Raw genomic sequence first — 11,792 nt, 5'->3', positions numbered from 1 at the left:
AAAGTGACATAACGCTGCAAACATTGCTTCTTCTGTAAAGCCTGAGAGTACCTACTAGACCAGCCTTTCTTAACCCCTTTTAACATGGAGAAACCCTTGAAATAATATTCCGGTCTCACTGAACCCCTGCTAATAATTACTATATCTACAGCACAGGGTACGTTAGCATGATGGTCATTGTGAAGAATGCTTACAAATTGGTTCAAAGATTATTGTTTTCAGTGGTTACATATCTGAAAGGCAGAAATGTGGTAATTGCTCAAGGAACGGAACCCCTAGCAACCTCTGGAGGAACCCTAGCTGAAAAGGATGCCATAGAGTATACCAAATTGGTAAAAAAAAATTGCCATTAGCATAACCCAACACTCTTTTTTTCTTTATTTTTCAGGTGTATATACAGCATATATCTAATTTTTACATTGAATATTTTTTCCTACTGTCCTACAGTTTACCCTCTCCGCCTTATGGTTTGTAGACTGGCACATGACCAAATCTTCAAATGTTATATCTTATTATCTCTGCAACTGTGTTGGACTTTATCGAATTCTTAATATTGCAGGGATGCCCTTGCTATGCTTACTGTATGCTGTTACCTTATAAGTGTCAAATGTTCTTCCTTTAGCCATCTAAAATCACAGACGATGAATTAATCTAGGATCGCCTGTTAACACTATTCCACAACGTAACAACTTTAGCATATAGATTTCTGTTCGTTGTCATAAAGCCTTCCCGGTGACACACTCTAATAAATAATTAGATGAAGTCAAGCTGGTTGTTGTTCCAAAATAATTTAGTTTACAATATCCCTTCACCTCTTCCATCATTACATATTCTATTCAGCCATCATCTCATGTCCCCTTGGTCTCTCCTTGTCTATTTGTCTTCCCTGTTCAATTCAATACTTACTGTCAAATCTACAAATTAAATCATTCAAGAGCTCAGTTTGATCAAAAGAGGACTCTGCTGTCTTGTGTCAGTGGCTGATGCATTTTTAAGTAACATGTCCCTGACGTTTCATTTCCACGCTGAAACATCCGCCATTGCTCTGCCACAAGCTGTGAAGTTGATTTATGAACAGACCAAGATGCCAGTGTATTAGGTTGTGTATCCCCCTGTTGTTCGGTGGAGGCTCTATTTAAAAATCAATGGTTATACTGCTGCTGCTTCACATGCATGTCATATTCAGATAATAGTGGGATGGGATGGGAGTACACAGTTGTGACTGGCCCCAGTGTCCTTGAATAGCTGAGATGCTAATGAGAACGAATGGCAAATTTTCAGGAACTACACATTGTGAGATATTGTTGTTAAGTCTACCTGAACACAAATATCATATTTAATGGGACCTGTTCTGCATTTCATATAAGCATTTTAGATTGTCCCTATTAGTATGTCAGCCAATCAACATCCTTCTTTAAAAAAAGACAGCGCTGAAATAAAATGAGATAGAAGATGAACTGTCTAGATTAGTCTTTCTCAAACCTTATACCACAGGGGGATATTTCAAATAATTTTCAGGTCTCAAGCAACTGCTACTTAAATTATATCTGCAGTTTATGGTACATTAGCGTGATCAGTAAGCTGGAGCTATAATATTTTTTTTACCAAACTTGATCTACAGTATATGATAAAACTATTCTGAGCAGTAAAGCTGATAAACATAACTGCCAAAAAGGGGCCCACTATGTTGTTGGTCAATAAAGAAGAGGTCTCCTACATTTGTAGTCACTGGAAAAAGAGTCCCACTCCATTGGTGGAAGAGATGTCCCCTTAGATCAGAGGTTAATGGAGGAGATATTCACTTAGAATGAAGGTCAGTAGGAGAGGTGTCCCCATAGAATGAAGGTCAGTGGGAGAGGTGTCCCCACAGAATGAAGGTCAGTAGGAGAGGTGTCCCCATAGAATGAAGGTCAGTGGGAGAGGTGTCCCCATAGAATGAAGGTCAGTAGGAGAGGTGTCCCCATAGAATGAAGGTCAGTGGGAGAGGTGTCCCCTTAGAATGAGAGTAAGCTCTGCTTAGTGATTCAGTCTTCGAGCTATGAAGGTACCATTAGGTGGGAGATCAATCCATCACTGTTCACTGCTCAAGTAACCCTAGCAACCTCTGGATGATACTTCCCTAGAACCTTGGTAGAGAAAAGATGATCTAGGAGATGTATTAAATGCAATAAATAAATAAGGATCTATGCTGATCCATACATTTGCAGAGATAAGATTAGCAACACAGCATAATTACCATGCAGCATTACTAGGCAGGAAGCACAGCATGCATAGCTAACATGCCAATATAGCTGCCCCCGTGAATATTTATAATTAAAAGCCATATATTCACATCTAAAAAAAACATTTAAGGTATGATGGTATCAACAGATAAGGGCATTTAATCCCTCTATCATGAATTATTAGGCCATTAAAGCCCAACACTAGAAAAATTTTTTTTAAATAGGGTAACATTTACCTTACTGCTCAATCTTCTTTCCAGATACCTACACTATATTCCTAAGCCCTCATGCAGGGCAATAGATCAAATTCCCAGTTATCTCTATAATCAAGCTAATTTTCTGCCCTAGGGACTGGGCATGTTTCCCTGCTTGTTACCTTCTTGGATACCGGTACCCTCACCTAACCGGTACCCTCACCTCACTCCTAACTCTTGTAACTGTGCCCCAAAATTTTAGGAGGAACCACACTAAAGTTTGCAGATAACTAGTGTTAAATGTGGAGTAAATCATTTTGCTTATCTCTTTTTATTTACTTAGTGCCAGTTCACACTGGATTGCGAAGTGGGAAACCTACATTCTCTGGGTGCTTTTCGCATCAGCAGCGAGTGTCAATGTTATGTTAACGGCACCCCTGTTTATGCATTAGATGTTGTGAAAATGCGATAGTAAATGTTGGTTGTTTCCTCTGGTGTGGAATGCGTGGGGCAGGTGCGTGTTATGGGGAGGGGGGGGTGGAGTGGAGAGTGCAAAATTGAGTGCAGCTCTTCATATAAAGCAATCAGCTTCCATTTTTTTTTTCAAAGCTTAATTGAACAAGCTAAATAGCTACCATGCACAGCAGCACCAGATTTTGTTAAATGTGATGACACTAATGCCTTTCTGCTCTCCACTTTCTCAGTTGGTTTTGTGGAGGACCCCTGTGCTCTCCCCCCCCCCCCCCAACTGATTTAATGTTGGATGCCCTCCTCCTATCTTCCACCTGGGAGAGTCTGTTTAAGTGGAATTTTTTCTGTGGACAGGACCTTCTTAGGTCGGCTCACCACATCCACCCCCTCTCTCACTGCTAGTCGGCTTAAGGAGATGGTGTCACAGACACAGAAACAGAACCCTATGTAACGATCAGTCATGCCCGTTTTACACTGTGATCCTGTAAGTAGAATTCACTTTAGTTGTCAATAAACATTTTTAATACTGCACTTAGAGGCGCCTTCTCCTCTTCTTGTCCTTGCAGTTGGAGTTGCTTCTACTCTTTGAAGAGCTGCCCCCGTGTCAGTATGGCACCCCCTATATCTCCTTGATGACACTACTCTACAATTGAGGATGTATCTCTGAAAAGAAGTGCCCTATGTTCAATGCACCAAATCATTTGGTGGAGGGGGGATTATGGTGTTGGCCTCTTTGTCAGGGGTTGGGCTTGGGCCCTTCATTTCAGTGAAGGGAACTGTTAAGGCGTCAACATACCAAGACATTTTGGACAATTTCTTGCTCCCAAACTTGTGGGAACAGTTTGGTGATGGCCCCTTCCTGTTCCAACATGACTGCGCACCAGTGCACAAAGCAAGGTCCATAGAGACATGTATGAGCGAGTTTGGGATGGAGGAACTTGACTGGCCTGCACCTGACCTCAACCCAATAGAGCACCTTTGGGATGAATTAGAGCAGAGACTGTGAGTCAGGCCTTCTCGTCCACATCCGTGCTGACTTCACAAATACGCTTCTTGAAGAATGGTGAAACATTCTCATTGACACACTCCTAAACCTTCTGGACAGCCTGCTCAGAAGAGTTGAAGCTGTTATAGCTGCAAAGGGTGGGCCAACTCAGTATTGAACCCTACGGACTTAAAGTTCAAGTGTGTTTAAAGGCAAGCGTCCCAATACTTTTGGTAATATAGTGTAAGTAGATAAAAATAAAAAAAATACTTGTAATTTAAAAATTTTAAAAACACTCTCTGAACTAATAATACCTGAACTAATAATACTACCTAAAATAAGATATTTGGTTGCTATGAGCTCTGTAACTTTAGATTGGTTGGTATATCAACCTAAAAAGAACACGACTACTAAAATTTTAAAATAAATTATATTTATTCTATTCATTCAGTTACTCAGGGCTTGCTTGGTACCAAGGTGTAGCATAAGATTCCACGTATTGTCTGATAAACAAGACACATGAAAATGGTAAAGAATTTGGTATCATAATCGGGTACTGGCAGTCTTCTTCAAGGCCTGAAATAAAAAACAAAATCTTTATAAATATACTGAAAAAAACAGGTAAATGTTGTTATCAAACACAAGAAATTCATGTGCTGTAAAAACCATAAATGAAATTCACTGAACTGCTTTTCACCTTGAAGATGTTAATAGGTCTATTAACACTCTGGTCACATTTAAGTGTCAACTGAATGTCCTTCAATGCCTTGTCATTGAGCCTGTCACTGTGTTGTAAAGATCACTAAGTAAAAACAAACAGTTCAAACTGAAACTGGTAGGAAATAAATTACAGCAAGGGCTAATTTGGTAATTTAATTACTAGGATGTAGCATGAAACCCATAAAATGTTGTATCATGGAAACATGGAAGTAACACTTTGTATTATATTTAGAAATTAATGAAACCTTCGCATAAGATCTTGATACAAGAAATAGAAATTGAACATTGTAAAAACCTGACAGAACCTGGTAATTTTCCTTTTACACATTTGACTTTCTTACCCTATTGCTCGTACACACAATTGGATTTTCCAACAACAAAAGTTGGATGTGAGCTTGTTGGCAGAAATGTTGGCTAGCAGGTTGTCAAATTTTCTGCCAACAAATGTTTGTTGTTGGACTTTCCAATCGTGTGTACACAAATCCGTCGGTCAAAAGTCCACGCATGCTCGGAACGAGCCAGAGATATAACTAGCATTCGTAATGGAGATATCATGTATGTTTTGTATGTCACTATGTTCGTAATTGTTGGCCAACATTTGTGTGACCATTTGTATGCAAAACAAGTTGAAGTCAACATCCTTCAAACAAAATTCACAGTTTTTTTGTCGGAAACTCCGTTCGTGTGTACGAGGCATTAGGCCGCGTACACACGGGCGGACTGTTCGCCCAACTTTGTTCGTCAAACAGTTTCGGCAAACAGTCCGCTCAAAATTAGCATGGACGGACATGGCCACACACGGCACTTTTTGAGCGGACTGTTTCAGCGAACTGTTTGCCAAACAGTTCGCTCAACTTTTGAAATGAACGGACTCGCCCACGTAAGGCGGAGGCAAATCCGCCCATTTCGAGCGCGTGTACAGGTAGGCGGGGCCCGCGAAGGAGACGTCGCGGGCTCCGCCGCCTGGAATGGACTTAAAGGGGAACCCCAACGCCGAAAAAAATCGGCGTGGGGTCCCCCCAAAGTCCACAACAGACCCTTGTCCGAGCACGCTACCCGGCCGGCCAGGAAAGGGGGGCGAGCGAGCGCGCCCCCCCTCCTGAGCCGTACCAGGCCGCGTGCCCTCAACATGGGGGGGTGCCTTGGGGAAGGGGGGGCCGCGCGGCCCCCCCACCCCAAAGCACCTTGTCCCCATGTTGATGAGGACAAGGGCCTCTTCCCGACAACCCTGGCCGTTGGTTGTCGGGGTCTGCGGGCGGGGGGCTTATCGGAATCCGGGAGCCCCCTTTAAGAAGGGGGCCCCCGGATACCGGCCCCCCACCCTATGTGAATGAGTATGGGGTACAATGTACCCCTACCCATTCACCTGTGAAATAAAGTACAAAAAAAAACACAACACAGGGAAAAAATATTTTATTGCACAGCTCCGGGGGTCTTCCGTCTTCGGGGGTCTTCTCGCCGGACTCCTCCGCTATCTTCGTGTAGCTCTTTTGCTAGCGGAGGAGTCCGGCTTTCTTCCTCCCCGCCGCCGGCCTCTTCTCCCGACTTCGGGACATATACCATGTGACACCGCCCCATTGTCACTATATAAGTGACCGCACATCGCGGCTCTGGCATTCCGGCCGGAGAGAGCGACGTGTCAACATCTCCTGGGGAAGAAGAAGAAGAACAAGAAGAAGAAGAAGAACGGAAGGCGGCGACAGCGACAGCGGCGACAGAAGACCGGGCCACCGCCTGTAAAAGAGCTACAAGAAGGCGCGGTGGCCCGGCAGAAGAACCGAAGGCGGCGACAGAAGAACGGAAGGCAGCGGCAACAGAAGACCGGGCCACCGCCTGCAAAAGAGCTACAAGAAGGCGCGGTGGCCCGGCAGAAGAACCGAAGAGGGGGACAAGACCCCCGAAGTCGGGAGAAGAGGCCAGCGGCGGGGAGGAAGAAAGCCGGACTCCTCCGCTAGCAAAAGAGCTACACGAAGATAGCGGAGGAGTCCGGCGAGAAGACCCCCGAAGACGGAAGACCCCCGGAGCTGTGCAATAAAATATTTTTTCCCTGTGTTGTGTTTTTTTTTGTACTTTATTTCACAGGTGAATGGGTAGGGGTACATTGTACCCCATACTCATTCACATAGGGTGGGGGGCCGGTATCCGGGGGCCCCCTTCTTAAAGGGGGCTCCCGGATTCCGATAAGCCCCCCGCCCGCAGACCCCGACAACCAACGGCCAGGGTTGTCGGGAAGAGGCCCTTGTCCTCATCAACATGGGGACAAGGTGCTTTGGGGTGGGGGGGCCGCGCGGCCCCCCCTTCCCCAAGGCACCCCCCATGTTGAGGGCACGCGGCCTGGTACGGCTCAGGAGGGGGGGGCGCGCTCGCTCGCCCCCCTTTCCTGGCCGGCCGGGTAGCGTGCTCGTACAAGGGTCTGTTGTGGACTTTGGGGGAACCCCCACGCCGATTTTTTTCGGCGTTGGGGTTCCCCTTTAAGCCCATTCCAGGCGGCGGAGCCCGCGACGTCTCCGTCGCGGGCCCCGCCTACCTTCACACGCGCTCCAAATGAGCAGACTTTCCTCCGAGCGGGAACAGTTTGCTCATTTCGAAAGTAGCCTACACACGGGCAGACTGTTCGCTCAAACACAGTTTCAGCAGACAGTTTTTCGGAATTTCCGAAAGACTTTGTCCGTCAAACTGTCCGCTGAAACTGTCCGCTGAAAGCCCACACACGAGCGGACTGTCCGCCCAAACACTGTTCAGCGGACAAGGTTGGGCGAACAGTCCGCCCGTGTGTACGCGGCCTTAGACTCCAATCCCACTTTGCAATTTGGAATTTCTGGGCAGAACCGCCTTGATTCTGCCCGCAATTCCAAATTTTGTGGCAATCACTGCAAAATGCACAATGTGTCTTCCGGTGCCATTATTCTTCAATGGCACCTCAAATGCGATTCAATTCTGCCACAATTGTCACACGACAGGATCATGCATGTTCAACCCGAACTGAAAGCTTATTCCTACTAATCATCTTATCTTATTGCTAGTTTACAGAATGGAGTCTCCCTCATTAAAAACAATTGACTTTCTATTGGTGATGTCATAGGCCAACATGGTCAATAATGCTTTGCAGAATTCCGAGCCTGTTCGTTTACATACAGACACTAGCCAGGAATTTTCTATTTGCAGTGGGATTAGCTAACCCCTCGCCGTTTGTTTTTTTTTGGAACATTTTTCTATTGCCGGTGTAACGACATATTCGGCGACCCATCACAGTTTGCTACGGAAGTGACGTTCCGTCGCCGCCATCTTGCTACACCCCACACTCGTCCACAGTAAGGATACACTAAGAAGGGGGAAAGTGGACAGCTTGTTACGCCCACCGAAGTTTTGCATTTTAGACATATTTATAACAGTAAAGTGAGTTTCTATAGTGAAATACAGTACTGAGAACTCCATCTGGCTGCTTATATGTTGAATTTTAAAAGCAGCAAACTTCTGTGAGATTAGCAAACCTGTGAGATGAACAGGGTTGCCGCTGCTTTTAAAATTCAAGATCTAAGTAGTCAGACGGAGTTTTAAGTGCTGTATTTCACTAAAGAAATGGACATGACAGATTGTCGGGCGCATCGTAATTGACATAGATCTAAATTGCAGGACAACGTGACTGATGTTGGATCTACATTGGGGGGCCTTGTTTACATTTTTTAACAAAGACCATGTGCGTGTTTTTTTTTTTTTTTACTTTTTCACATCACCCTTCAAACCTTCTCGTTCCTTTTGAGGGACACGATGTGGGAATAGAACCCTTGTCCTCTGATCATTGGGGAGAATATGCTTTGTGGGGGGGGCTTTGTAACCCCCTTGTAAGGTACCCTTTCAATGTTGAAGCCATGCTGCACCGCTTTCCTGGCTATCTAGGGACTTTTATTATTTTTTATGGGGCCCCCACCCCATTATTTATTTATTTTTCTTAAATGAAATTGGTGTGGGGTAGCGTTAATCAGGATGAGCTGCCACCAAAAGATGTTTACTCACTGAAAAAAATGATCTGCAATGCCTGATGATGTTAACCCATCACTACTTCCATCACAAGTGACACATCCACATCCAGCTTTTGTATGAAAACAAACAGCCAGGGATCCTGGGTGACACCAGTGGCTAAACATGGTCATGACCATACTTGGACAATGACACCATCCAGGATTCCATGCCCCGTCTGTTTACAAACACCAGCTGGCCAGGGATCTGTCATTTTGTGGTGGTAGTTTGTTAAAAAAACATCAGCTGGGGGTTCAGACAGGCGAGCTGGTGAAATATTAGTTTGTTTGCCCATTTGCCAAACTGGGAACAAGTTGCGTTTGGGTCAAACACATATTCAGCCTGAACTCGAAGTGTATTCCTAATCATCTTATCCCACTGCTAATTTGCCAGATGGGGTCTTCCTCATTAAACACAGTAGACTCTTTACAGTCTCTAATGATGTAAAACTCCAGCAATGCTCTGGTAGTTAGAGACCATATGATCATTTGCCTAGTCCCTAAGTCACGCAATGGGACTCAGAAGCAGCATTTTTTAAGTCATGGCAAGAAAAATACTTTTTTTGTTAGTTGATAGTCAAAGACTATCATATTATTATTATTATTATATTATAATATCATATATTATAGTTGATAGTCAACTATAACTGTCATAGACCCTAATAATTTGTGTAAATATTAAATTTAATGATGGGTCTACTTTTAAATTAAATCCAAGGACATTGTGTGGCCAGTTAAAATGTTGGGTTTGTGGCAACATTTTCTTTCCCCATTTTTTTTTGCAATGGTACAGTCCATGTTGCCTTTACCTCTGCAACTAAGCTGCTTGATTGAGCAAATTAAGCTCAAAACATTTATTTGGTAAGACAGCTGAAATTGAAAATTATGACAAATCCGTAGCAATGGAACAAAAATCCATCCCACAGATTGAAATGAGTAACTGGTTAAAAATTTAGCAAGAATGAACGGTAAACATTATAAACATAATTATGTTACATAGAATACATCTATAGGATTTCTCAGCTATAGAATATATATTGCACGTTTTGTCCACATAACACACATTTTCATTCCACTGGGAAGCCTAATATAAGAGATGCACTAATTGGAAAATGATGAGATTTCACAGTGTGTAAATTCAGCCCTGCCAAATTCATTCAAGTCTGGCCAAGTAAATCCAAAATGGACAGTTGTGTGTTTTAACCCTCAAGTTGTAAGACATAAAAAGGTAGCTTTTTGATGTGTTTTTTGAAGGTTCTGTTTTTTTTAGGAATATAAAAATGGTTACCATTGTGTAAAAGCAGTGGAGAAAAGCTGTTCCTGCATCTGTTATTATTGGGTTTAATGGCATTGTTGAAAAGCTGGAAATAGGATTATCAACATGGGAGCCAGCAGTCAGCTTGTGAACCATACTTTAGGGTCTGCCAGCAAATTCCTCTTGCTGTGTGCCTTTGCCTCGTAGTCCCAAAATCTTTCCAGAGGCAATAATTAATATGAATGCTGTTTGCTGACCTTGGGTTTTGTGTGGCCTAACCAGAAATGACATATTTTAACCTCTAAGCATGTGTTTGCCTGTGAAACCATAGCTAATTGGCACTTTTTAAATGCAGCTTTCATCGCCTGTGATGTCCATTGGATCCTTATCAACACTAAGGATGAGCTAATGTGATTTAAAAAAAAAGAAAAGCAAAATAAATTTGAAAAACAATCAGAAATTGTATAAGTTAAACCCCCACATCAGCCCAAACTTTTCTTTATATTTAAATAGAGTGGGGAAGGGTCAGACCTTCCACTTAAGGCTGGGTTCACGCTGATGCGAATTGGATGTGGTTTCCTCGCATCCAATTTGCATGTCAGGAGATTGTGAACGGCACTCTATGGAGCTGGTTTCCACATCTCCAGAGTGCCTCCGGTGTGAATTGCACTGGAATCCTGTGCGTCTTGTGATCTGTTTCAGGTCCAAATTCAGCCATCATTTCGGGCTGAAATCAGACCTGAAACGATGAACAGGGATGCACCGGACCCCTGCTGTGAGCCCCTTCGTACTGAGGTGTGAACCCAGCCTAAAGCAGGATATGACAGGAAATGATTCCAGTGGCAGGAAGTGAGGTCAATTTCTTTAATGGTGACATGGACAGCAATAGGAACTTGACAAAAGAAGGTACTTTTTCCATGTATATCTAAAATGTTTACGGGTTTTAATTGCAGTTAGGTTTAAATGGAAACTATATTGGCTTGTGGTCTAATCAAATATCGTTTTTTAAGCCTGTACGTTTTTAAACTGGTGTTTTCGCATTTTTTTAAATTATTTTAACTTTTTGTTTTGCACACAAACGTTAAATATAGATCACATGCATGACATTACTCTCAAATAACGTTAAGGATTTTTTAAAGACAGAGCTGTTTGCCTTCAGACTTTTTCTCCCTGATTGAAACATCACACGCCCTATATACAGTATATATACTGTAGGTATAATATATATTTTGTATATATATATATATATATATATATATATATATATATATATATATATTTATTTTTTTATTTTTTGTCATAACCATAATATATTATTAAAGAAATTATATACCAAGATATTATACATTCTGTTTAACTTGCACTGGGAAACTGAAACAACTCAATTTGTCCGCATTGGTTCTGAAAAGTACCCTCATCAAAACTGATATTTTTGTGAATTACAGATTGTATTGTGTACTTGAATAAAAAAAAAAATGGTGAGTGTTTTTCAACAGAGTGTTTACGTTTTGTTGCAATTAACTTACTTATTTAGGCCATCTATGCACATCCAGATTTTAGTAAAACCTTGGGAAAAATTTTGAAAAAATTCTGTGAAAATTCTTAGTTGAACTGATCATGAATGAACAATACCATTTGTACTTTTAGGTGTTGAGGATATCATTTAGATTGTAATTGCCATGTACCCCAAATGGTATATGAATATAACAATACCTGCTTCTATCCATCTTTGCAAATTAAGCTTTACCTAGAATGTTTCTATCATCTTTAAGTTGCCAGATTTTTTATCAAATGTTGCATTTTTTGTATCTTTCCAATTGGCCAGCATAGAGATTGGATTAATGGTACAATCCCATCAATAATGAAAATTAGAATTTGGTTCTGACAACACTGTTTGCTGCATCTCTAGGGTAGCAGATATGCTTGTAT

The 11,792-nt window shown here is 42.4% G+C and overlaps 1 long non-coding RNA gene across 1 annotated transcript in view; it reads right to left on the bottom strand.

Annotated features, from left to right (window-relative positions):
* Positions 1 to 4,288: 4,288 nt before the first annotated feature.
* The window catches only part of LOC143930760 (uncharacterized), a 102,704-nt gene continuing 95,200 nt past the window's right edge, over positions 4,289 to 11,792 (bottom strand). Inside the window, exon 5 of the long non-coding RNA XR_013262824.1 lies at positions 4,289 to 4,448. This is a non-coding gene — a long non-coding RNA (uncharacterized LOC143930760). The remainder of the gene's footprint in view (positions 4,449 to 11,792) is intronic.

This window comes from Lithobates pipiens, unplaced genomic scaffold (assembly GCF_037356315.1).
Source record: "Lithobates pipiens isolate NorthernLeopardFrog02 unplaced genomic scaffold, aLitPip1_a1.2 Scaffold_25, whole genome shotgun sequence".
Lineage (NCBI taxonomy): Eukaryota > Metazoa > Chordata > Amphibia > Anura > Ranidae > Lithobates > Lithobates pipiens.
The sequence above is the reverse complement of the archived record's forward strand: the minus strand, read 5'-3'. Positions and strand labels throughout refer to the sequence as shown.